The following is a 25,093-nucleotide window of genomic DNA, read 5'->3' as shown; positions in this document are numbered from 1 at the left end:
GGCGAAGGAGTCTCCCCCACCCAAAAACGCAGGGAAAAACCACGTGACCTCCCCACAACGGCAGTCCAGAACACCCCCAAGAGCAAAGGGGCACGGACTGGAGAATGATAAGAGCAAGAGGCGAAGCCCCCGAGAGAAAATGGACGCAGAACACCAGCACGTGTGCACATCGCCCTGAACCAAATTAAACTCCCATGGCGCATGCGCAGGACACGAAACAAAAGTAGCCCAACAGGTTGGGCTACACAGGTCCATCCTATTCCGTCCAACAAGAGCAGAAAAGTAGCTCAACAGGTCGTATCCCGAGCGATCCGTTAAAGAAACAGGCCAACTCATGGAAACAGAAGCCAAGTTAGCCAGCCCATGTAAGGAAAACAACGAACCGAATCAGAACCCAAGCGGGCTACCAGTAGCCCAACATGGCGACAAAGAGCCCAACCGGCTTCGCGGACCAGAACGGAAGGAAAACGAGCAGAGTTGAGACACATCGCGGAGAGAAGAGATATGAACAAATGAACGAGAAGACCAAAAACCCAGAACCGGCCCGGAATAGGACCCACAAGCCCTAGAAAGGACTGGAGGGAAGCCCCACCGAACGACGACAGACGTACCAGTAAAACGGGAAGGAGCAAAACCATCCCGAACCTTCGAGAACACACAGAAGCGAACACAAATGATGAAGGCACAGAAAAACCCAGTCGCACCCGAGACCAAAAGTCATGCAGAACCCCAAGAAGAGGGGGACATGACGGAGAAGTCCCGTTCCAGGAAAAAGGGGCGAAGAACATAGAAAAGCACCCACCATCAGGACGATAGCAACGGGCATAATGGACAAGGAACCGAGCCCAGGGGAGGGGCCGACGCCCAAGTAATCGGTGAAAGGGGGGAATGAAAAACCCAACTCCACAAAACCGCAAGCCCCACCCAGAGGGGTAAAAAAAAACCCGGCGGGGACCAACGGGGCCCGAGGCCCCCCCACGTCAGCCCCATCCCAGCCCCGGGGCCGAGCTGTCCCCGCAAAGCCCCAGCCTCAAGAAAACCGGGACAGCCGTGAAAAGCACTAAGGAAGGGAGCCCACTGGCAGACTCTTACAACAACACGGTTGGAGAAAACAGGCTCGAATGCCCCCGTCGCTACCCTGGAAGGGCAAGTCCCCGAGACCAACCGAGTCTCAAAACCATGGAAGCCCCGCCCCGACCCCGAACCCACAGACGGTAAAGACCCGGATGTAGGGAGGAAGGTGGGGGGGGGGGGGGTACCCGACAAGACCACTAATGAAAACGGGGCAGTCTCGGGGCTTCCGGGGACCAAACAACTAACGCGTTGCCACCAAAACCCAATGTGCAACGCCCATGCAGCCTACACCCACATAAGTCAGCATAAGACAGGGTAACCGAGTCACAAACAAAACTTGCAGGACCCTGGGCCGAAGGTGTCACCAACCCCACAGGCTGCAGACGGAGGCAAAACCGTGAGTCACCCCAAGACAAGGGGACAGAGCAACCCGCGAACTCGGACAAAGCGAGGGGGGGACTCCGGGGCCACATCTATCGGGCCCACGCTTCCCCTAGGGGTTTCCCAGGGTCCTGAGCGTTTACTATAAGAGGACACGCGCTCGGGTAATCCCAGGCAGGATACTGCTAACAGCACCCATGGCTACCAAACAATGTTCAAAGAGCTGAACCCCCGGGACGTGTACACTCATGGGGACCTAGCAGAGGGAACCACCGGAAGAAGGAAGAGAACTCGGCACAAAGGGGGAAAGAACCAAAGGCAGGTCTCCCGACCAGGTAGACAGACAAAAAGAAAAAGAAACCCTGCAAGAGTACAGCGTACCCAAGCGGAACAGAGCCGGCCGCTATGTTTGGTGAAAACAAGCTGCGCAGCACCCTGCACCCCACCAGTGCAAACTGCTCCTTACCCTAAGGTGAACAAGGGAGACAGAACACCCAAGCACACAAAAGGCGGCCAAAAACCGGGCAGCAAACGGCCTAGCAGAAGCAGGACCCAAGGAACTTGTGGAAGGTAACCCCCAAGCCCCAAGGGCAGTACTTACAGGGCACCTAGGGAAGGTAACCCTAGGCGCATGCAGCCCGAGTACTGGAGGCTCACTCCCGGCTCACGCACCACCTAGAAGACAGACACCACACTCTAGGTACAGTGCTAAAACAACCACTGGAGCCGGAGCACACAACCGGTGCCATTAGCATCAGCCAAAGAACTGGGATGTGGATCGCTGGTGTGGTGGGTCTGGGGCTACCCCTTCCCCCTCCCTTTTCCTCCTTTTTCCCTTTTTCCCCTCCTTTTTCTCCTATGCAAAATCAAGATCAAAAACCACATCTAGTATCGAGCCCCTGCGAAAGGGAGATGGAACTTTCACCGATGACAACAAAGATATGAGCGAGTTACTGAGGAAGCAGTACGACTGTTTTCAGCGAGCCATTAAATGCACTAAAGATTGATAACCTAAATGAATTTTTCATGGATATGATACCAACATCAATTCATATATCAGACGTCGCCCTATCCCCACTAGATTTTGAAGAAGCCATAAACAGTACGCCTATGTACTCTGCACAAAGCCCGGATTCTTGGAACTCCATATTCATCAAGAACTGTAAAAAACCACTATCGCAGGCCCTTCATATTCTGTGGAGACAAAGCCTAGATACTGGCGTTATCCCTGACATACTAAAAACAGCAGAGATAGCACCACTCCATAAAGGAAGAAATAAGGCAGAGGCAAAAAATTACAGACCGATAGCACTAACATCGCACATCATAAAAATTTTTGAGAGAGTGCTAAGAAGTAAGATCACAAAATACATGGAATCACAGCATCTCCATAACCCTGGACAACATGGTTTCAGAACAGGGCGCTCTTGCCTGTCACAGTTGCTGGACCACTATGATATGGCATTAGATGCTATGGAAGACAAACAAAACGCTGATGTAATTTACACAGATTTCGCAAAAGCTTTTGATAAGTGTGACCATGGTGTTATTGCACATAAAATGCGTTCAGAAGGAATTACCGGGAAAATAGGCAGATGGATCTACAATTTCCTGACTAACAGAACCCAATGTGTAATAGTCAACAAAATAAAATCCAGCCCATCAACCGTGAAGAGCTCAGTCCCCCAAGGTACTGTGCTTGCTCCAGTACTTTTTCTCATCCTCATATCGGACATAGACAAGAACACAACCTATAGCACTGTATCATCCTTTGCAGATGACACTAGGATCTTCATGAGAGTAGGCAACATAGAGGACACGGCAAACCTCCAATCAGATGTAGATCAGGTCTTTCTATGGGCTACAGAAAATAATATGGTGTTTAATGAGGATAAGTTCCAGCTCATGCGCTACGGAAAAATTGAAAATATAAAAACAGAAACCACGTACAAAACTCAGGCAAATCATAACATAGAACGAAAATGCAATGTAAAGGACCTGGGTGTAATCATGTCAGAAGACCTTACCTTTAAAGAACACAATAAAGTAGCCGTCACAACTGCAAGAAAAATGACAGGTTGGATAACAAGAATTTTTCACACTAGAGATGCTATACCGATGATGATACTTTTCAAAACGCTTGTGCTCTCTAGAGTGGAGTGCTGCTGCACAATGACAGCCCCCTTTCAAAGCTGGAGAAATTGCTGACCTGGAGAGCGTGCAGAGATCCATTACTGCTAGAATCCACTCAGTAAAACATCTAAATTACTGGGACCGACTAAAGAGCCTAAATCTGTACTCCCTTGAGCGCAGGCGGGAGAGATACATAATAATTTACGCGTGGAAAATAATTGAGGGGCTGGTCCCAAACCTGCACACAGAAATAACATCACATGAGACCAGAAGACATGGCAGGATGTGCAGAATACCCTCTTTGAAAAGAAGAGGTGCAACAGGTACTCTGAGAGAGAACTCTATCAACATCAGAGGCCCGAGACTGTTCAACACGCTTCCACTACACATAAGGGGCATAACTGGCCGACCCCTCACAGTGTTCAAGAGAGAACTGGATAAGCACCTCCAAAGGATACCTGATCAACCAGGCTGTGACTCATACGTCAGGCTGCGAGCAGCCGTGTCTAACAGCCTGGTTGATCAGTCCAGCAACCAGGAGACCTGGTCGACGACCGGGCCGCGGGGACACTAAGCCCCGGAAGCACCTCAAGGTAACCTCCCTTCTGCAAAGGCAGAGAACGGAGAAGGCAGACCCCAAACAGGGCCAACAGAGACACGACAAAACCCAGCAGGCCCAGAAACCTGCACACCAGGCGACCGACGGCGGAGAAACCCCGCTCGATACCTGCTGGATGGGGTACTGGGAGCTCATTTACACCCCAAGCCCGACCCGAGGCCAGGCTAGACCGGCCAGAGGGTGGCCCACCAGGCAGCTGCTTGGAGCGGCCCGCAGGCCCACATACCCCCACAACCAGGATGGGCAGGAACATCTATTCGAAAACAGGCTAGTATGCTCCGGAAGTCCATGGACTTACCAGCAATAAGGCTTATGCTCGCAAGTAGGTCATGTAACAACCGCAGACCTCTGATGGTTATACAGTGTTCCCCAATTGTGCCTATAGCACCACTGCACTCCACTGGTACTATCCCGCAAGTTCTACCAGATAGGCAGGACCCAAGAGCCAGAGCTCAAACCCTGCAAGCACAGCCAGGAGCCTTACCAGGTGAGTACAGAACCAACCCCACAACCCCCACACCACACAATATTGGAGGGGTGACAGGTACGCTTCTAACATGGATGAAAAATTTTCTGACTGATAGAAAAATGAGGGCAGTGATCAGAGGCAATGTATCGGACTGGAGAAATGTCACAAGTGGAGTACCACAGGATTCAGTTCTTGCACCAGTGATGTTTATTGTGTACATAAATGATCTACCAGTTGGTATACAGAATTATATGAACATGTTTGCTGATTAGGCTAAGATAATAAGAAGGATCAGAAACTTAGATGATTGTCATGCCCTTCAAGATGCCCTGGACAAAATAAGTATATGGAGCACCACTTGGCAAATGGAGTTTAATGTTAATAAGTGCCATGTTTTGTAATGTGGAATAGGAGAACATAGACCCCACACAACCTATATATTATGTGAGAAATCTTTAAAGAATTCTAATAAAGAAAGAGATCTAGGGGTGGTTCTAGATAGAAAACTATCACCTGAGGACCACATAAAGAATATTGTGCAAGGGGCCTATGCCACGCTTTCTAACTTCAGAATTGCTTTTAAATACATGGATGGCGATATACTAAAGAAATTGTTCACGACTTTTGTTAGGCCAAAGCTAGAATATGCAGCGGTTGTGTGGTGCCCATATCTTAAGAAGCACATCAACAAACTGAAAAAGGTGCAAAGACATGCTACTAAGTGGCTCCCAGAACTGAAAGGCAAGAGCTACGAAGAGAGGTTAGAGGCATTAAATATGCCAAAACTGGAAGACAGAAGAAAAAAAGAGGTGATATGATCACTACATATAAAATAGTAACAGGAATTGATAAAATTGATAGGGAAGATTTCCTGAGACCTGGAACTTTAAGAACAAGAGGTCATAGATATAAACTAGCTAAACACAGATGCCGAAGAAATATAAGAAAATTCACTTTCGCAAACAGAGTGGTAGACGATTGGAACAAGTTAGGTGAGAAGGTGGTGGAGGTCAAGACCGTCAGTAGTTTCAAAGCGTTATATGACAAAGAGTGCTGGGAAGACAGGACACGATGAGCGTAGCTCTCATCCTGTAACTACACTTAGGTAATTACACAACATGAAAAAGGGTGGGTCCCCAGAGGGGAACAGGAAGGGTTGAAAAAGGGGACAGTCACTGGTGTGCGAACGATCTCGGTCGTACAAAAATATACCAAAATAAAGACAGGTATATAAACAACACCGCATCCAGCGCCCGACCAAAAGACGCCAGACCGCAGAAACTCACCTAGCAAACGGTGGCACGAACGTGGCGAACGGTGGCACGATCGTGACACGACTCAACCGTGCCCAGAAGAACCTGGGAGCACCGCCAGGTGAAGACGGCAGAGCCGGACCCGCAGGAGAGCAGGTAGAGGCGAAGGAGGCGGCCCACACCCATGACACAGGGAAAACCATGGCGTCCTCCCCACAACCGGGAACCAGGACACCCCCGGAGCGAAGGGGCACAAACCGCAGCCAGGGAGAAGAGCGAGGGGCGAAGCACTGTAGCAAAAAGGGCGCAAAACACCAGCACTGAAACACCGGCCAGACCAAAACAAACTACGGTGTATGCGCATGACACGCTGGCCGAACCGCACAACCCTCTCTGCGGGAAGGCGCCAACCAGGACTACTGCACTAGAAAAGTAGCCAAAAGAGGAAGCAGGAACAATAAAACCGGCCAACGAAGCAAAGACAGAGCCAAAAAAGGAACCCAACCGGGCCACAAGCAGCCCAACAGGGCCACAAGTAGCCCAATAGGGCCACAAGTAGCCCAACTGGGCCACAAGTAGCCCAACAGGGCCACAAGTAGCCCAACAGGGCCACAAGTAGCCCAACAGGGCCACAAGTAGCCCAACTGGGCCACAAGTAGCCCAACAGGGCCACAAGTAGCCCAACAGGGCCACAAGTAGCCCAACTGGGCCACAAGTAGCCCAACAGGGCGACAAGTAGCCCAACTGGGCCACAAGTAGCCCAAACGGCGACAAGGACAAGGAGCCAACAGACGTTCCAATAATGCAGGAAGTAGCGAAAAACCTTCCCGTACACTCGAGAACACAGAAGCTAACACTAGTCCCGAAGGCACACAAAGGCGTAGGCGCACCCGAGACTAGAAGTCACGTAGAACCCCAAGAACGGGGAAACATGACGAAGACACCATCCCAAAAAGGGGTGGGAGGAAACATCCACCCACAGGACGGAACCAACCGACTCAAAGGCCAAGGAACCGAGCCCGGGGAGAGGCCGACGCCCAACAGCACGTACGGCGAGTGGGGAGGAAAGACCCCACTCCGCGTAACCAAAAGCCCCGCCTAGAGAGGGATAAAAACCCCCACGGGGTCCAATGGGGACAAGGCCCTCCCGAGTCAGCCCCTCCCCAGCCCCGGGAACCTACACGAAAGGCCCCGGGGCCGAGCCGTTCCCCCAAAGCCCCGGACGTACCAGAAAACCGGGGCAGCCATGAAAACACTAAGGAAGGGAGCCCACTGGCAGACTCTTACAACACGGCTGGAGGAACAGGCTCAAATGCCCCCGTCACTACCCCAGAAGGGGAAGTCCCCGAGACTGCCAGTCTCTCAACACCATCAAATCCCCGCCCCGAACCTACAGACGGTAAGGAACCGGATGCAGGCAGGAAGGGTGATCCAGGGAAAAGACAAGGGAGCGTGGATGGAACCGAAGTAACCAACACCCCCAAGTCCCAAAACGAACCAAAACGCGGCAGCCCCGGGGCTCCCGGGGAGTAAACCATGAGAACGTTGCCACCACCAAGGCTCAAGTGCAACTCCCCTGCTGCCCGCACCCGCTTAGTCAGCACAACTGGGTAACCGAGCCACAACGAGCAACCAAACTCGTAGGACTCTGGGTCGAAGGTGTCACTGACCCCACAGGCAGCAAACAGAGGCAAAACAGAGAGTCACCCAGAGACAAAGGGTGAGAGCAACCCTCAAACTCGCTGGAAGCGAGGGGGGGACTCTGGGGTCACATCCATCGGACCCGCGCGCCCCCAGGGGTTTCCCAGGGTCCCGAGCGTTTACTATAAGAGGACTCGCGCTCAGGTAATCCCAGGCAGGGTACTGCTAACCGGCACCCAAAGCTACCAAACAACTTTCTAAGAGCTGAACCCCCGGGACGTGTACTCTCACGGGGACCTAGCAGGGGGTACCACCAGAAAATACTCAGAATACAAGGGACACAAGGGGCAAGAACGAAGGAAGACCCCCCCCCACCAGGTAGATAAACAAAAAGAAAAAGAAAAACCCTGCAAGAGTACAGCATACCCAAGCGGAACAGAGCCGGCCGCCATGATTGGTAAAGACAAGCTGCACAGTACCCTGCGCCCCACCAGTGCAAAAACTGCTCCTTACTCTAAGGCGAACAAGGGAGACAGAACTCCCGAGCACACAAAGAGCGGCCGAAAACCAAGCAGTAAACGGCCTAGCAGGGGCAGGACCCAAGGAACTTGTGGAAGGTGGCCCCCAAGCCCCAAGGGCAGTACTTACAGGGCACCTAGGGAAGGGAACCCTAGACGCATGCAGCCCGAGTACTGGAGAATCACTCCCAGCTCACGCACCACCTAGAAAACAGACACCACACTCTAGGTAGAGTGCTGAAACAACCACTGGAGCCGGAGCACATAACCGGTGCCTATAGCATCAGCCGAAGAACTAATGGGTGGATAGCCGGCGTGGAAGGTCTGGGGCTCCCCCTTCCCCCTCCCGGGGAGGGGGGAGCTGCGCAGACAGCGGCACGGTGACGTATGACGTCATACTAGTTTGCTTGTTTTCTGTTGAAGAGTTCTATCCACTAGTTCGGCTTTAGGTAGCAATTTTCACCAGAATAGGGGTTTGTTTTGGAATGCTTACCTTTCTCGATGCTTGACCCGGTCGATGGCAGACATAGAATGCTTCCAACCACACGGGGGTTTCTATAGGCCATTGCTCCCCTTGCCTTTCTGAGGGGGGCCAGGTTCTGGCTGTGGTCCCCGGTAGGCCCTAGAACTCCATACACATGACTGATGCCAAAGTCTGACATTAGCATATCAGCCTGGTAAAGCTCTGGGAGGCGACGGGGCTCCTCCCAGAAACAATTATCAAACACAAGTGTCAATTGAAATCATGTATATGACTCTCAGCTATCACAATAGCATATACAGTGGCACCTCGATTAATGAGCGGCTCTATCTACGAGCATTTCGAGTAACGAGCGAGCCGCTCGCAGCAAATTTGTCTCTACTGACGAGCTTCACCTCTATTAATGAGCAAAACCACATGGTGCTTCCTAGCGTCTCGCGGGTTCTCACAAATTCTCGTACGCCTCCGACCCCAGTGTTGTTGTTGTATCGTGCACGACAAGCATCCCTCTGCATTTATTTGCGCTTTGGGTTTTTTGGTGGATTTGTGACTACAATTTGTAATGCACGAAGTCATCAAAGAAGCTGCTTGCTAAAGATAATGTTGTCAAGAGGAAGAAAGACACAATTACTGTGGACTTGAAGGAAATTATAGCAAAGCATGAGCGTGGTGTCCGTGTGACTGATCTCACAAGGGAGTATGGCAGGGCCTCATCAACAATTTGCACCATTAGTAAGGGGATGAGGAGGTAAGGGAGGATGCTGCCTCTTCCAGCGAGATCAGGGAAGTGTTGGGAATCTTTGAAAAGGTGAACACATTCTTAGAAAAGCTGCCCTGATAAAGCACTAACAACCCGTTGTGTGACAATTTGCCGTCCCATTTTAGGAACATCCTAAAACAAAGATAAAAGCAATTGTCAATAGATAGGTTCTTTGCAAAAGTAGAGAAAAGAAGAGCCGGTGATAATGAACCACAACCTGGTCCCAGTAGGGTGAAATTCCCAAGAAGAGAGAGCCCGCCTGACTCAAGAGGTGGATTTTCCTTCCACACCATAACCCCTCTCCTCCGTCCCATAGTCTCCCTCAAGCCAGCAACGACTCTTCATAAGGTAAACATGAAAACAGTACAACAATACATTTATAATTACATGTGCAGTATTATATTTACATTATAAAATGTTATACAAGTATGGATGTTTTTGGGAGTGGAACGGATTAAATTTATTTCCTTTATATTAAATGGGGAAATTTGTTTCTTAATGGGATTCTGCGCTATTCTTGAGCATTATTAGACAGGCACGTGACACAAACCTCCTCCATCCACATAGGAAAAGTTTCCAAAAATGAAACAAGAACAAGCCCCCAAAACGACACTCCAAGCAAACTAGTAACCAGAGAGAAATGTCAGCCATCGAATAGGTAGCAGACTATGCCAGCCACAGTGCATTCCCCCCCCCCCTCCCCCAGCCAATAACACTTCCCTACCCAGGGCAAGACGGAAAGCCCCAGACCCTCTACTTCCCCCTTCCTCGGGGAAGACAACGACAAGTGACAAAGCCCCCAAATGCAGAGCTAGCTCCGAACGTCCAGAGAAGTCGACTCCAATACACAAGGGTAGTACTTTCAGAGCACCCAGAGAAGGGTACCCTAGGCACGTGCAGCTCCAAGTACAAAGAACACCTGGGCACCACACCACACACACACAGCTGGTACAGTCACACAGGGCACAATCCAGAACAGGAACTCGAGACCAGAGGTGACTGAAACACCCGCTAGCACATCAGGATGAGAACTGAGGCGGTGAAGGTCGGTTTGCCTGAGCAGATTCCCACTCCTCCCTTGTCAGGGGAGGTTATTATAAACTATCTCCTCTTCTGCCTTGGAAGTCAAGTTATTCTAACACCTTGACAGAACCAAAGTCACACATGGCAAAAAGAAATGGAGACTTCCAGGGGTTAAGAGTGAGTACAGAGAACATATACGGCATACACAGACACAATAAAGCACCTAAATTATTGGGATCGTTTCAAAGCTCTTCAAATGTACTCACTGGAAAGGAGAGGAGAGATATCAAATAATATACACATGGAAAATACTGGAGGGGCCAGGTCCAAAATCTACACAACAAAATAACAACATACTGGAATGAACGATATTTAAGAAAATGCAGAATAGAACCAGTGAAGAGCAGGGGAGCCATAGGCAAAATCAGAGAACACTGTATAAACATCAGAGGTCCACGGTTGTTCAACATCCTCCCAGCGAGTGTAAGAAAATTGCCGGAAGAACCGTACTCACCTAGTTGTGCTTGCGAGAGTTGAGCTCTTTCAATCAATTAACTGATTTCAAGAGGAAACTAGATTGTTTCCTCCAAGGAGTGCCAGACCAACCAGGCTGTGGTAGGTATGTGGACCAACAGCCTAGTGGACCAAACTCTCACAAGTCAAGCCTGGCCTTGGGCCAGGCTTGGAGAGTAGAAGAACGCCCAGAACCCCTATCAAGCAGGTATCAAGCTTCAGAGAGCCTCCGGGGCTACCCCCATAAAATAATTGTTTTATTTGCTTGATATTTCAATTTTGAATGCATATAATATGTATATGATGGTAACCGGTAAACAACTGTCAGTGAGAACATACAACTATAATCTGGTAACACAACTTCTAACAAAGTATGGTACACTGATGCACAGCATTCTTGAAAGAAATATACCTCCTTTATACCTACTTGATGGGGTTCTGGGAGTTCTTCTACTCCCCAAGCCCGGCCTGAGGCCAGGCTTGACTTGTGAGAGTTTGGTCCACCAGGCTGTTGCTTGGAGCTGCCTGCAGGCCCACACACCCGCCACCGCCTAATTGGTCCGGCACGTTTTTTAGAAAACAGTCTAGTTTTCTCTTGAAAATGTCCACGGTTGTTCCGACAATATTTTTTATAGGTTCTGGTCCAGACAGAATTGCAGCCAAGGATCACATTTGCATGCCAGTACCTAGCTAGTGTGCCAGGGACAGGTTCACAAAACATAGGCCAAAGAGAATGCCATATGTGTGCAGGCACAGTGAGACACAAGACAACTTGTACATGCATGGTGTGTGGAGTTGGTCTCTGTTGGAGCAGGTATCACACACTACCACGTGTTAAAGTACTGAAGTAAAAACTTGCATTGTAATACATTGTAAACTAGATACACTAGAAACAACAAATGTGTGCAATAGTATTTTTGGTGAATTATTTGAAACATCAAGTTATTCAACACACATACTCTTGAAAATATAAAGACAAACAAATGATAAATAATAAACAAAACATCCAAGTAGCACATAGGAGTCATATCTTGTATACTCGGGTGTGTCAGCAAAGTGGCTACTGTGTGATGACTGACACCAGACAACACAGGCACCGCACATTTCACATCTCCTCTACCCAGTATGAAGGTAAATATCCACTTAAAGCAGAGGTGAAATAGGTACGCTGAGAGACAACTATAAACATCAAAGCCCCAAAACTGTTCAACACGCTCCCACATTACTGGGGCAAAACTGGCTGCCAAACACCACCAAAGGATACCTGATCAACTAGGTTGTGATTCAAATGTCAGGCTACGAGCAGTCACATCCAACAGCCTGGTTGACCAGACCACCAACCAGGAGGCCTGGTCAAACACCGGATAAACAGGAATGGTGATCCTCGGAATAACAGCAAGGTAAGGTTAGAGGCAAAACAGATAATAAAACTGACTGAGGCTGTCACATCAAAGTTGGTAGTAAACGCAACAAACAAGAAATGGAAAAAGCGTAATCAGTTCTTGTAAACAACTTGACAGAACCAGAGGGTATGGAACATGGAAGGAGCAAAAAATGGAGACTGCCAGAGGTTAAAAGGAATCTTAAATAAATTACAGGCAAGAACAACCAAACAAATAGAAAATGTTTGTAGGACAGGAGGGGCACAACATGACCGACAAAGACCAGTGAAGGTTACTTTCAAAACACATTCAAGTATGGTATATACTTGCATAGAAGAAAAGATTAAGGGATGGGGGAAGATACAGTCAGGTTTTCACTGACAGATATAAGTAAGGAAGAAATGAAGCTAAGAGAAGGAGAGAGGAAACGTGATGGGAAATTGAAATTGAAAGGAAATTGAAAGAGAGCAGAAATGGAGTTGGGATGGAACAAGAAGCTAGACCAGGACAGGGAAGGATAACTGGGCACAGTAAAAAATTGGGCCTAGTCACACTGGCAAGGAAAGAGCCCAGGGAAAATGAGAGTACAGGTATAAGAATATACCATCACAAATGCCACCCTCTACAATGGCACTAGCCCAAAGGGAGAACCTGCCCCCCTTGGGAGGAAACAAAATGCGCAGAAATGAGTAGTATAAACATTTAGTACATAAGTGCAAACAGCATTACAAATACAGTACAACCTCGATTCAACGAATCTCCGGCTAGTTCGCACACTTTTCAGGCTGGATTTACTCACCCGGTTGACGAACAATGGTTCACCGAAGCAGGGGATGTTTGGATTTGCTTACGACGTCGAGACAGAGTTCACAGATTGGTGGAAAACTTTCACATTCTATCACAGATTACAATTATTAATTCCTTCATATGACAAGTTCGATCACACAAGTGGACCACACACGTGAACTGCACATGTGGTCCACAAGTGGTCCACAAGCTTACGATGTAGGGACAGAGTTCACAGAGTGGTGGAAAACTGTCTCATTCTATCACAGATTACAATTAATAATTCCTTCATAAGACAAGTTGGATCACACAAGTAGACCACACAACAAGTGAATCATATGAACCAGCCAGAATGGTCCACAAGAAGTGACGCATATTAACCAAACACCAGCCAGAGTCGTCCACACAAGTGAACGACTGAGTTTTAATGATTTTCGTTCACAGATTTGTGGCACACGTATCTTTGTAAATTAATTTAAAGGCTAAAGCGTGAATAGCTAGCTAATGTGTTGAAATCATCTTATATACATTTTCTGTGATGAAACAAGACGAGTGAGGGTGTACAGATAAGGGAATACTGTACAGTAAACCTCACTTTACAGTGAGGTTTCACTCACTTTCGTCTGTGTTGTCATAGTTCAGTGACCCATGACTTTGAACGTTTCACATTAATAAATCATTTCTAAAACTGGTGTTTTAATAACTCTTTATTATCCTAATTAAACTAAACTAAATAAAACCAAAAATATACTGTAATAAGATAGATATCTGCTATTTGAGAAATCATTCACGTTATTGGCGGCACAACTCCAGCACGAGTGGACAGGTCTAATCCCTGTCCACACAACACCATGCTTGTTGTGTTCGATTTTGTCACCACAGTTCAGTGATCTACGGCTTCGAAATAATAAAATTAATAAATCGGTTTCAAAATAAGTATTTTTATAGCTCTTATTATCGTAATAATGTTGCTAAACTAAATATATAACCCAAAAATATATAATTTGATGTAAATCGAATATTTAAGAGAAATTTATGTTACTGGACCTGGCTTAAACACCAGCTTACTGAAAGGTGTACATATAGACTTAGTCTGCGTTTGTACAGTATGCACCCAGTGCCCTTAGCTTTGTCTGCGATTGACGTACAGTATTTATCCGCCGGAAGAATAATTGTGGAATTGACCATTTTTTTACTACAGCTCTTTGGTTATAAAACAAAATGTCACAGGGGCTTACTAATACTGTAGTGCCTTATTAATGCCAAAAATGAAACAATATTTTGCAAGAACTAGTAGCAGAAAATCAACCAGCACAAGAACAGCCGTACCCAGCACGAGAACAGCCATACCCAGCAAGAGAACAGCCGTACCCAGCACAAGAACAGCCGTACCCAGCACGAGAACAGCTGTACCCAGCAAGAGAACCGCCGTACCAAGCATGAGAATAGCTGAACCCAGCACGAGAACAGCCGTACCCAGCACGAGAACAGCCGTACCCAGCACGAGAACAGCCGTACCCAGCACGAGCACAATTGTACCCAGCACTGGTACAACAACAGCCAGCACCAGCTCAGAAGCAGCTGAACCCACAGCAGCAGCGAGCACCAGCAAAGCTGATGCAAACATCTAAAAACATCGTGTGTGTGGCATGAACAGTTAGAACAAGTGTTAAATTTAAGTGTGTGCACAGTGTTAAAATTAAAGTTGTAGTAATTTTAGTGTACCTGTACAATAGTTTTCATAAACAGTATTGTAGTACTCAACATTCAGCAGAACTACTTTTAATCAACACAGTGCTAACGGCATAAGGCACTGCAGTACGTATTTACTGTAGAGCATTCACAACTTCACGAAACTTCAAGATGGACGTAACTTCAACAATAAGGTAAATTTATGAATTACAGTATTTTTTAGTAGAGAAGTAATATATAGGTACAGTATGTAATATGATAATGCATTTTTATTGTGTACAAGAAAAAAAAGACACTGACACAAACGCCTCCTGAAGGTCACCTCTTGCAACGAATCAAACGCTCCAACAAACTGGGGTTGGTCCCATATAGTACGTTGAGTCGAGGTTGTACAGTAAAAGAGTAAAGCTACAAGAATGGACGGGAGAACTGCAGCCTCACAAGATCTCGGTTACCGAGACAAAACTGACAACGTAATGGAGAATAAAATATTCCCAATATGATGCCAGGTAGTAAGAAATGAAAGGATAAAAAGGAGTGGGTAGGGAAGTGAAGTAGTCTTTGTGATACAACACTGAGGCTTCAAGAAGATAATCTGGAAATACTGTGCTAGGTATACCAATAATGAGGACCATGAAGATAGTGGTAGGCATTATTTATAACCCTCAATTAACTACAAGAAGGTCAATGGAGGAAAATGATAATTGCAATACCTGGATTGTACTTGCTACTACTTTACTTTCCTTAAAGGCTACTTTATTACAAAATTTCATTAGATTTAGAAAGGGTCGAGTGGGAGGCCTTTGGTGAATTCACATGGAATGACCCCATGGAGTGATAGCACACAAAACGTGGTCAATGGGAATAACTGGTCAAGTAGAACGCTGGATACTCAATTTCCTGTCGAACAGAACACAAAGAGTAATAGTCAATCAAAATCGAGTCTAAGCGCAGTCAAAAGCTCTGTACCTCAAGGTACAGTCCTTGCACCACTGCTGTTTCTTTTTCTCATATCAGACATAAATACAAAAATACATAATGACAAAAATACAAGTCACAGCTTCATGTCATCCTTTGCAGACGACACAAAAATCATTATGAAAATTACCTCTGCTGAAGACATTGAAAAATTACATGCAGATATCAACAAAGTTTTCGATTGGGGAGCAGAAAATAACTTGATGTTTAATATCCTGTCATCCCCACAGGCGCATGTCATTTTGAAAAAAAAGAAAAATTATTTTTTCTTCCTAACCTGTTAATTTGTGTTCACTGATCACGTGAAAAATAATAAAAAAATCGTAAGTGGCATATATTGCCCGCTATAGGGCGGGGAAGTCTGGCAAATTATAGGCGCTGACTCAGCGTGCGTCCCAGGCGGTCTGTTGCTCGCCAGCTGTCAGGCCGGAGTTGCCACAAAGAGATAATTACCGAATTATTTCAATGTCTCTGATTGATTTTTCATACTTTTTTTTTGCTGTAATATTATTCAATAGTGTGTAGTTTGATATATTTATATAATAAAATGAGTGAATCATCGCTGTACTCAAAAATATGGTGTGCATATTGTTGATTCAATTATGTTCATCAATCAGTGAACAAATACTTTGTCGGTTATTACACTGTAAGCACAGGTTATATATAAGTATCTGCATGTTTTGTTCACTATAACGAACCGCTAAGTAGCTATTATGAGTCAAAAAGTAACGAGGAGTGACCGCCGTGTACCAGCCAGCCACTCACGCCCTCCCTCCAGTCATCTGACTCACCCACATTCTCCTCCCACAATAATGTTTTTGCTATAATTCACTATATACAGACGTTATATATAAGTATCTACATGTTTTGTTAACCATAACTGTACATCTAAGCTTATATGGTGAGTAAAGGCACAAAGATGTGGCTACTCACACAGTCAGCTGATCGGCGGCCACCCTCAAGGCCAGACGCACTAATATTTCTCCTCCAACAATACTGTTTGTGGTGTTATTACGCTATATACACACATTATATATAAATATCTACCTGTTTTATTCACCATACTTGTACAAATAAACTTTTATGGTGCCCAAAGACCATCGTGGTAACCAGTAAACAACACCGTCGTCTGCACGGTGGCGTCGTGCAGACGACGCCACCGCCCTCACCAAAATGGCGGCTCCAAACCTTCTCTTGCTGTTTATACCCTCTATACACACGTTATATATAAGTATCTACATTTGTGTTCACCATAGCGAACCACTAAGCTGGTATGCTGAGTGCAGTCAATAAAAGGTGGCCACACACAGTCAAAAGACATCGCAACCACCCTCCCTCCCACAGCATTACTCCTCCCTCCATGGCGCACAGCGCTAAATATCACCACAATCCTGCTATTACCAGAACCCTGGTCAGTTTTATCACAGTCAGGGGTCTTCTGTAATAATATCATCGCTACATAATAGCATGAACAAGTATAATTTGGCATTTTTTGGCGATGCTGTGGTCACAAGCTGAACAGCAGTGCTGTTAGCTCATGCTGCGTGCGTCAGGCTTGGTTGCTCACTCAATACTGAGGCCAATAACACCCGGGAGTTTGGCCCACGATTTTTTTTTAAATAGCGTCTGTTTACAGGAGCCCTGATGAAGGTGTGGTGAACCCCGTGTATCCGCGGGCTGTTTAAATCTTGCATAGTACTCCAACACATCATATGACGTGATGCGCAGTTGACTGGAACAACGTCCAGCACGTCATATGACGTGATGCGCACTTTAAGGGTTAAATACTGTAAAGAAAGCCAATAAAGAATACAGAACTGGGGTAAATACTGCAAATGACATATTGACTTATATGAGACAGCTCCTATTTGTTTCCACTAAAACTCATTCATATATATATATGTCTAACATACGCTTAAACAATTAAGGGATCCTACTTCTATTATGTTACTTGGTAACATAATACACGACAAGAGTGGACGCGTTCTATTGAATTTATACTGGCGATGAGTCACTATAACGTGGCTAAAGTATGTTGACCAGACCACACACTAGAAGGTGAAGGGACGACGACGTTTCGGTCCGTCCTGGACCATTCTCAAGTCGATTGTGATCAGGAAGATTGATTGAATGACGAAGATTAAGCCACCCAAAAGATGGCACGGGCATGAATAGCCCGTAAGTGAAGGCATTTCTGAGCCATTACCAGTATCAATAGATGATACTGGAGATCTGTGGAGGTGCGACTGCACCCTGCGTGATGGGAGATGTCTCTCGTGGTGATAAGAAAGTAGAGACAGGCAATAAATATGAAAGAGAGAGAGAGGCGAGGAGCAAAGTAAGGTGTAGTAGAGGGGATAGTAGTAGGAATAAGAATTGCAGAGGGCCTATTGGCCCAAACGAGGCATTGCTATTGTAACCACCGAATGAGAAGGAGATAGTAATAGGAATCAGAAGAGGATAGCAAGGGAATGTAGGAGAAGACAATGAACAGAAAAAGAGAGAAGAGAGAAAGAAAGGTAAATGGAAGGGTAAGCTTATGTTAGGTCACGTTTGTTAGAAAGATTAGAGCATTTGAGTATATACTGTGAAAGGGAAGAGTCCACAGCAACAAAGCCACGACTCAAATTCATGTTGGGTAGATTGTGTATTAGACGGCGATTAGATTCTACAAGACGGCATCTATGTAGAAGTAGAGGCAGGAAAGATTATTTTGGAGGAAGACCAATCAATGGGATGATTAGAACCCCTCCCATGACAGAAGAGAGCATTGTTAGTGTCTGCAGACTTAACACTTCTCTTGTGTTCTTAAAGTCTGTCATTCAGTGTATGGCCACTTTCGCCAAAGTATTGGAGAGGACAAGACAAACAGGAGATAGAGTAGACACCAGCAGCAGTAGAAGCAGGAGGAGCAGTGTAAACTAGATTGCTACGAAGTGTGTTAGTTAGTCTGCTCTTTGGCAGGCTCAACGGTGCTCTTTTGCCTACTCTGGGGAACGACGCCAGCCACTGCCCCCCGAATGCAAGTATGGCAGGAAGAGCTGAAAGCAGGAGGCAAACCGGGAGTCCCCCTAATATCCCCTAGTGAATTTATATCCATTCTATCGTACGGTGACCAAAACCGAAATGCATAATCTAAATGGGGCCTAACATGAGGAAGATATAACTGAAGAACAACACCAGGTGTCTTATTAGTAACGCTTCGATTAATAAATCCCAGTGTCCTATTATATTATTGCCTTGTTATAAATCACAGTGTTCTATTTACCTTATTATGGAATAGAGGTAGTATTACTTTCCGCTTTTGTAGGTTAGTTCTTCAAATGATATATATAAAGACTTAAGAATTAGAAGACTGTGACATATTAGGTGTACAGTTACTTCCTGGCAAGTCAGGTGTTACTCGTTCCCGGGTGCAATATAAGCTTCCGTCACCAAATTTCTTTCAGACAGTGCATAACTTTCGAAGAGTGCAGCTGATACACCAGACGTATTTTACTGGCATCGAGTTTAAAATCTCATGTTATTGTCAACAGAATGGAACCTGATGTTATTAGAACGCCAGAAGAATTCATCAATGTGATATATGAAGATTTTAGAAAGGATTCTGCAGAAAATTCAACAAGAATCATGAAATTTACTTCCCCTTGTCCACTCAAAAACGGTGTTGTTTTTGAGAATATTAATCCTGATTTAAAATGGGGAACTTCAACTAGTAGCAGTCAAGTTTTATGCCTCGATAATGATGATGCAGACTTTTATACTTCCAAAAGTATTTTCGGGAAGACCTTAGACTGTGTATCAAACGAAATCAGTGATAACACGCTCAGTTTGAGATCCAGTGCCAGACATGCGCCGCTTGCCAGTTGTAACGAAAATCGCGTTCAACGCCACATCTATATGCCAGATGAGATGAAAACGCCAGAACACATATTTGAGGACATTTCTGATTATTATTGCAAGCATTCTACAGAAAATTCAACTAGTAAAACTAATGCACCATTTTCTGACAATATTAATGAAGATGAAGATTATCATAATATATACAAACGTTTTTTTTGTGAAACCTACCAAGAAGAAGAACAAAAACTACTGAGTGTATCTAACACTGATGTCATTGGTTGTGTTCAACGCAATCTTTCAATGCCGAATGAGATCAAACCACCAGTGCACATCACTGAAGACATGTCTGATTATTTTTGTAAGGATTCTACAGACGAGTCAACAAGTAACATTAAAACTACAGTTCCTGTTTATGAGAATATTAGGGAAGACGAAGACTTTCATAATACTCCAGAGAGAATTTTCGGCGAGACCTTCGAAGAAGAACAACTATTAAATGCATCTAACACTGATGTCATTGGTTGTGTTCAACGCCACAATTCTGTGGCGGATAACTCTCCGCAGCAACCTTCAGCCGACTGCAGTGTACAATATTTCGTTGTAAAGAAGGAGACAGGCGACGAAAGATCCCTGATATTCACTTTCTTCAAGAAGAAGCCAGTCGACATGCTACACGATAACTTTTCAGTCAGTGAGCATGCACAACCTGAAATCCAACAACAAGAAACCAAGTCCAGTGACAATCTACCTGCAGATTTCTCTGACGTTCATGGTAACTTCACTGCCGCCTCCATCACCCAATGGAATGAAGCTCCTGTTAAGGTACAGGCTGGCAGGCGGCGTATATCAAGGGGTGCTCAGAAGCCTTACCAATGTCCTCACTGTTCCAAGTCTTATGTCTCAATGAAATGGATTAATCGGCACATTTCTAACGTACACAAGAGTCCGTACCAGGTGAGGAGGCGCCAATCAATCGAATCAGCTTAAGTTCCAGCTTTACAAACGATTTTCTAAGGAATCTGAGCATGTTGTTACATATATAAGTAAAATAAAATGGCTTCCTGTTCACCAAATAGACACAGTTATTAGTAACTATGAACTCTATTTTAAAAGTTTATATTTTCTGAAATTATAATAAAAAAAAATACCCGCAAAACTGACATTAAATATCCTTTTTTCTTTGTAAACTTGAATTTTATTGTGAAAAATGACAAATGCTTGTTGGTTACTGTGGCCATCAACGGAAGTGCATGATTACGATTCCCTGAATTGCTGCGCTGATGGCCGAGACGGCACTGAGAAGTATTGAGTGAAACTGTTGTTCTGTATGAACTTTGCTTGACTAGTTTCATTTTCGAACACTCCTTATCTTTTGTCTGTATTTAACTTTTCATTTTATGTTATTATAATTATGTAAATATTTTTTATATTATAGCACCTTTCGCAAATTATGATCCTTGGTTGCAGACGAGGAGTCAAAATCACGTGGCTGAAATATGTCGACCAAAGCACACGCTAGAATGTGAAGGGACGACGACGTTTCGCTCCGTCCAGGACCGTTCTGTACTTGAGAATGATCCAGGACAGACCGAAAAGTCATCGTCCCTTCACTTTCTAGTGTGTTGTTTGGTCAACATGATCCTTGGTTGTTTTACTAGTCGGGTCTGTCATCACTAAACAATAATATAAAATCTTAACTGAAGTAGCATTGTATCTTGTAAATATTTCCTGAATCTTCTATCATACACACATACGTGCAAGACATGCACATACAGTTGTTGCTCGTGAACATACATACAATCTGTTATTAATGGTTTGTGATTATGGTGATAAGTATCTGGCAAATTATAGATAATATGGTTAGCTACATTCTAAACAGACCAAAACTTTTTAAAATTACAAGCCACGTAGGTAAATATTTATGCCTAATGATAATTATTATTAATTCATTGTAGCTGATAATTATTTATTGCGTACTCTGTTAAAATCTGTCTACAAATTTTAATAATACCCTTGAAAAAATATTAAATCACGAGACAATTTCTACTCTGATCCAACCAAACTCGTTTATATGTATGTCTGACTCATAATACTTGAAATAATACAACGATCCCACATCAATGATTCTCCTTGGTAATTTGTCCAGTAAATAAACAACCTTGTTTCCAAACACTTATCCAATTTATATCAATTGTTTCGAGTTCTGTTTGAGTTGATATAAATATAATCTTATTTAAAACCACTTTGTTATACCTAACATCAATTAAAATGAAATAAACATGTCATTCTTAATTTTATTTCCAGAAAATGTTAAGCTCATTTATGATCCCTCCATAAGAAAGGTTACTAATAAGAGGGACTAATAACTGGAAACCTCTTATAGGACGAAAGATTGACAAAGTTTACTCTACATTCTCTAGAATGGCGAAGATTTAGGAGTGAAATAATAGAGGTGTACATGTGTCTGAAAGGGTAAATGGGATAATAACAGGGTATTAATTAAAAGTATCAACAAAATACAAATGGAATCAATTGGATAGGTTTAGATTTAGGAAAGATTGGAAAAAAATTGAATAAATTTAGATTTAGGTAGTTAACCTATTTAAATAACAAACGAGAATATAATATTGTATTTAAAATATCAACAAAATACAATGGGACTAAATTTGATAAGTTTAGATCTAGGTAATTATTTAATTAGGTCCTTTGGAAAAGACCTGGTTAAATACTGTAAAGAAAGCCAATAAAGAATACAGAACTGCGGTAAATACTGCAAATGACATATTGACTTATATGAGGCAGCTCCTATTTGTTTCCATTAAAACTCATTCATATATATATATGTCTAACATACGCTTGAAACAATTAAGGGATCCTACTTCAATTATGTTACTTGGTAACATAATACACAACAAGAGTGGACGCGTTCTATTGAATTTATACTGGCGATGAGTCACTATAACGTGGCTAAAGTATGTTGACCAGACCACACACTAAAAGGTGAAGGGACGACGACGTTTCGGTCCGTCCTGGACCATTCTCAATTCGATTGTGATCAGGAAGATTGATTGAATGACGAAGATCAAGCCACCCAAAAGATGGCACGGGCATGAATAGCCCGTAAGTGAAAGCATTTCTGAGCCATTACCAGTATCAATAGATGATACTGGAGATCTGTGGAGGTGCGACTTCACCTGCGTGATGGGAGATGTCTCTCGTGGTGATAAGAAAGTAGAGACAGGCAATAAATATGCAAGAGAGAGAGAGGCGAGGAGCAAAATAAGGTGTAGTAGAGGGGATAGTAGTAGGAATAAGAATTGCAGAGGGCCTATTGGCCCATACGAGGCAGCTGCTATTGTAACCCCCTAATGAGAAAGAGATAGTAATAGGAATAAGAAGAGGATAGCAAGGGAATGCAGGAGAAGACAATGAACAGAAAAAGAGAGAAGAGAGAAAGAAAGGTAAATGGAAGGGTAAGCTTATGTTAGGTCACGTTTGTTAGAAAGAATAGAGCATTTGAGTATATACTGTGAAAGGGAAGAGTCCACAGCAACAAAGCCAAGACTCAAATTCATGTTGGGTAGATTGTGTATTGGACGGCGATTAGATTCAACAAGACGGCATCTATGTAGAAGCAGAGGCAGGAAAGATTATTTTAGAGGAAGACCAATCAATGGGATGATTAGAACCCCTCCCATGACAGAAGAGAGCATTGTTAGTGTCTGCAGACTTAACACTTCTCTTGTGTTCTTAAAGTCTGTCATTCAGTGTATGGCCACTTTCGCCAAAGTATTGGAGAGGACAAGACAAACAGGAGATAGAGTAGACACCAGCAGCAGTAGAAGCAGGAGGAGCAGTGTAAACTAGATTGCTACGAAGTGTGTTAGTTAGTCTGTTCTTTGGCAGGCTCAACGGTGCGCTTTTGCCTGCTCTAGGGAACGACGCCAGCCACTGCCCCCCGAATGCAAGTATGGCAGGAAGAGCTGAAAGCAGGAGGCAAACCGGGAGTCCCCCTAATATCCCCTAGTGAATTTATATCCATTCTATCGTACGGTGACCAAAACCGAAATGCATAATCTAAATGGGGCCTAAAATGAGGAAGATATAACTGAAGAATAACACCAGGTGTCTTATTAGTAACGCTTCGATTAATAAATCCCAGTGTCCTATTATATTATTGCCTTGTTATAAATCACAGTGTTCAATTTACCTTATTATGGAATAGAGGTAGTATTATATTCCGCTTTTGTAGGTTAGTTCTTCAAATGATATATATAAAGACTTAAGAATTAGATGACTGTGACATATTAGGTGTACAGTTGCTTCCTGGCAAGTCAGGTGTTATTCGTTCCCGGGTGCAATATAAGCTTCCCTCACCAAATTTCTTTCAGACAGTGCTTAACTTTCGAAGAGTGCAGCTGATACACCAGACGTATTTTACTGGCATCGAGTTTAAAATCTCACGTTATTGTCAACAGAATGGAACCTGATGCTATTAGAACGCCAGAAGGATTCATCAATGTGATATATGAAGATTTTAGAAAGGATTCTGCAGAAAATTCAACAAGAATTATGAAATTTACTGCCCCTTGTCCACTCAAAAACGGTGTTGTTTTTGAGAATATTAATCCTGATTTAAAATGGGGAACTTCAACTAGTAGCAGTCAAGTTTTATGCCTCGATAATGATAATGCAGACTTTTATACTTCCAGAAGTATTTTCGGGAAGACTTTAGACTGTGTATCAAACGAAATCAGTGATAACACGCTCAGTTTGAGATCCAGTACCAGACATGCGCCGCTTGCCAGTTGTAACGAAAATCGCGTTCAACGCCACATCTATATGCCAGATGAGATGAAAACGCCAGAACACATATTTGAGGACATTTCTGATTATTATTGCAAGCATTCTACAGAGAATTCAACTAGTAAAACTAATGCATTATTTTCTGACAATATTAATGAAGATGAAGATTATCATAATATATACAAACGTTTTTTTGGTGAAACCAACGAAGAAGAACAAAAACAACTACTGAGTGTATCTAACACTGATGTCATTGGTTGTGTTCAACGCAATATTTCAATGCCGGATGAGATCAAACCACCAGCGCACATCACTGAGGACATGTCTGATTATTTTTGTAAGAATTCTACAGACGACTCAACAAGTAACATTAAAACTACAGTTCCTGTTTATGAGAATATTAGGGAAGACGAAAACTTTCATAATACTCCAGAGAGAATTTTTGGCGAGACCTTCGAAGAAGAACAACTATTAAATGCATCTAACACTGATGTCATTGGTTGTGTTCAACGCCACAATTCTGTGGCGGATAACTCTCCGCAGCAACCTTCAGCCGACATCAGTGTACAATATTTCGTTGTAAAGGAGACAGGCGACGAAAGATCCCTGATATTCACTTTCTTCAAGAAGAAGCCAGTCGACATGCTACACGATAACTTCTCAGTCAGTGAGCATGCACAACCTGAAATCCAACCACAGGAAACCAAGTCCAGTGACAATCTACCTGCAGATTTCACTGAC

The sequence above is a fragment of the Procambarus clarkii genome, chromosome 71 (genome assembly GCF_040958095.1).
Source record: "Procambarus clarkii isolate CNS0578487 chromosome 71, FALCON_Pclarkii_2.0, whole genome shotgun sequence".
Classification (NCBI taxonomy): domain Eukaryota; kingdom Metazoa; phylum Arthropoda; class Malacostraca; order Decapoda; family Cambaridae; genus Procambarus; species Procambarus clarkii.
This window is presented reverse-complemented; position numbering follows the sequence as displayed.